The following is a 4,125-nucleotide window of genomic DNA, read 5'->3' on the forward strand; positions in this document are numbered from 1 at the left end:
ATTAAAAACTTTACTAAAAAAAATTCAATTGTGATAAAACTTAGTAAAGAAAAAAGAGTGCAATCATTTTGTGACGAATTACAAATTTTATAAACTTACAAAGTCTAAATATATAATTACAATGTCGAAAGCAAATACATATTTACCAATTACAATTTAATTTGAAGCTGAAGGATCGTCTTCAAAATTAAATGTTAATCTATTAAATTTATCGATCCATTCTTGACTTGCCGGAGAAATTGTATCCTATAAACGTTGATCGGCACGATCTCAATCCTTAATGCAGACCAAGGCTTCAACAATGTCCCTTTGCAATGCGTTTCGGCGTTCCTCAAGTATTCGTTCCGTCATACTGAAAGCTTATTTGGATGAAACAGTAGAAACTGTGATCGAAAAAATATTCATTGCCAATCGAGTTAAGATTTGCCAAGTTAATGCTCGTGCCCTCTACCATTGAACTAAGTCAATTGATTCTCTAGTACCGTCGACTACTAAGCTCTCATTGAAGTCGCCGCCGCCGCCGCCTGTTGATGAAGATCCACTCCCAGCTTCTGTTTGAATCGTCTTTTTCTTCTTCTTTAACCCGAAAACATTCAAGAATGCAGGTTTTCATCTTGTTGTTGCGGTTCCTGTACTCCAGAGTTTGTGTTTCTAAACCTATTCTCATATTTACTATATATTAAAAATATTTTTGCCTTTATTGTTATAAATTGGTCAGCATAATTGATGTCTAAAAATTCACCTAAGTTTTCTAAACCACTTTCTAAACCGTCTAATTTTAATTTATGATCAAAAATAGTTCGAAACCATACAATAAAGGCAATTTGGACTAATATTTTTTAAATTTTTTTCCATAGAAGCGATAGGAACTCCTAAGATTGGGTTCACCCTATATTTATTAAATAAAATACTAATTCTTAAAAGTTCACCTAAAGATAAAGGTGATGTTGGGTAATATGTTCCACTAAGTTTTAAAGTAACTTTATGAAACCTACCTAAAAATTGATACAAAACTTCAGCAATTTGCCAATCATATGCGTCTATATGTCATGTTCTTAATTTTGCACAGATATAGTTTGTTATAACATCCTTATAGGGGATGCATTGTTGAAACATAATATAAGTTGAGTTCCATCTTACAGGCATATTTTAAGGTTAATGCTTTAGGAGGTAGATTTAATGTTTGTAAGAACGTAAACCAATATTGTTCTCTTTGGCTATTACCTTGAATCTATGCAATATTATCTCTAATTCTTTTAATGTGAGTAGTCATTTCTTTTAAACCAGATTTAACTATTAAATTAATTATGTGGCATGCACGACATTGGTGGAAAATAATACCATCACCGAATAAACTTAAGTTATTTTTGAAGTACTCAATTGCTTTAGTACTTGCACTAGCATTATCTAATGTTATAGCCATTACTTTATCTCTTAATCTAAATTCATCAATTACATTTAAAATTATATTATATATTAAATCGGTATGTGATCCTAAAACACATTTGAAACTTAATATTCTCTTATCTAAATCGAATCTTTTAAAGTAATGTCCAGTTACAGCTAAATAATATTTATTGGCAAGGGCATACCAAATATCTGCCGTTAACGCAACGCAACCGCTAGTCGAGTGTAAGAGGTTTATTAATGCTTCTTTTTCTTTTTTCAATAATTTTAACAAATCTTTTATAAGAGTAGTTTTTAAGTGAACTATGCATTAAAATTATGTACAACTTTAATATATCGTTGCCAATTAGGATGCTCTATAAAACTAAGTGGTTGATCTAATGCAACTATCATTCGAGCAACTTCCATACGATTTACTTACAGATCGTATTTCCAAGTGGTTAGACCACCGGTTGCGCAATCAAAATATAATTGTGTTTGGCAGAATTCGGCTCCGCCAGACTGACTGACTAAGCTTTTGAAGACACTTTTCGGAGTGTCTTCTCAAGTGTGTTGTGCCATAAATAGTGTCACCTTATTATTTAGATAAATAATATTTACACTAAGCTATATGTTTAGTGTTACCATCATTGTCGATCTCCTCAATTGTGTCGAAGTGATCACAAACTGTCGAGGTGCGCTTGTATTTCCTCTTGGAGGTTGCAACACTTACAGACGCAGTAGCACTTGCACTCGCCACTTCTCCACGCCTGCCAAAATTGTGACCACGACCTCCAGCACGTCCACCAGGGCTTGGATTAGCAGATTCCTGCGTAATAAATTCATTAGTAGGAAATTTCTCTTCTTCCACGTTGTGTTGGGCATCAACAAGAATATCACTATAACTAAAAGAATCCATTATAAAAAATAAGAGTGATTTGAGAAAGAGAGCTTTAGGATATTGTGATAGTTTTTAGAAAAATTGTGAGAGAGATTTGAGAGATTGATAGAGATTGAGAGAAATTGAGAGAGATTGAGCGAAATTGAGAGAGTTTGAGTGAGAAAAATGTGTGGGGGGGATGGGGGGTATTTATAGGAAAATTTTTGGGTTAAAAAGTTAATTTTCCCCCCAAATTCGGATCCAATGGCCATTTTTTTCTCGGCGGGTCGGGTTCAGGCCGAAAATCGGGCAACGGTCAGAAAAAGAGCCGTTGGAGTCGGCCAGGTCGGGCTCCTGTAACGCCCTCTAGAATTAAACATGTTTAATTATGCTAAACTGTGGATTATTAGTGTGCCTAATTTGATTTTCATAATTAATCAAGGGACTTTAAGTTATTTTCAATATTTATAATTTCACCCCAAAGATTTTTAGAAAACACACTTAAATTTAATACATTTTCCTTTTTTTCTATTTTTCTTTTTCCTTTTCTTTTCTTTTTATTTTTCTTTTTTTCTTTTCTTTTTTTTCTTTTCCCCCTTTCCCTTCCCGTGTGCCAGCCCACCCTTTTTTTCCTTTTTTCTTTTCTTTCTTCTTCTTCTTCTCTGGTTCTTCACGCGCAACCATCTCTCTCTCTAATTTCTTCCACCGCCGGCCACCTCCCTCTCCGGGCTTCCTCCCGCTGGCGTCCTCTCTCTCTCCCTTGCTCTCTCTCTCCGGGTTTCTCTCTCCCTCTCTCTCTCTCGGCAGTTTGGCCGAGAATCACCCAAAAAAAAAATGAAAAACAGAAAAATTGAGGGAGACAAAGCTCGAGCAACTGATTTGAGGTAAAACCCTTTGAAACCCACTCTTTTATTCGAATTTTAAGCTTGAGAAAGTTTGATTTTGGTTAGATTTGAATAATTTTGAGTTAGGGTTCGAGTTTGAACAGTTATTATTGGAATCGAATGAAATTTGGGGGTTTTTAGTTATTAGACTTGTTTAATTGATTATAAACTGATTTTGTTGGATTCTGGAGAATATATATTGAAATTGAACTTGAATTGGAGGTTTGGCATTTTTCCTATTTATGCCGACATGCTGTCGAAATTTCTTTAGAAACTTGTTTTTAAACTGAAATTAAATAGGAAAACCAAACCTATGAATTGGATTCTAATTTTTAAAAAGAACCCCCAAACTGAATTATAAAATCATTGTGAAAATTGGATTTGAGTCAAAGCACACTAATATGAAACAATTAAACATGATTGAACTTAATTCGTTTTAGGAATGAGAAATACTTCATAAGATATTACTTTTGTGATAAAACTAGTGCAGAAGGTCAAGTATTAAGGCTTTAAGGAAAGCGGAGGCTAGGAGAACTGAAGGCTAGCCCAGGTTTGACATTCGAGATGTAGGATATTCTTGTCCATATCCTTGTTAGCCTCATTTTAAATTATTTTGGCCAATGAAAATGTTTTAGAACAAAACATGATTAAAGAAAATGATTTTAAAGAAATAGCATGAGAATGCTATTAAGTTTTCCAATGATTTTGGAAATGAGATTTCAAAGCGTATCAATTCTTAAAATGAAATATTTTAAGGAATGATACAATGCATTGTGGCCTCAGAGATCTGGATGTGGGAATCGCATCCTTGGGGGCAGGTCCCGAAACCCGTACGGATCCGCTTCTTGTTTAGTGGAATTATGGCTCTGTACTTTTCATTAGACAGGCATTTTACCGCTTCTTGTTCAGTGGTATGATGAGCTGCACACTTTCATTATACAGACATATTCTATTATGTGAGTATTTCCTTTTTTT

Source organism: Morus notabilis, unplaced genomic scaffold (genome assembly GCF_000414095.1).
Source record: "Morus notabilis unplaced genomic scaffold, ASM41409v2 Scaffold1443, whole genome shotgun sequence".
NCBI classification, from domain to species: Eukaryota; Viridiplantae; Streptophyta; class Magnoliopsida; order Rosales; family Moraceae; genus Morus; species Morus notabilis.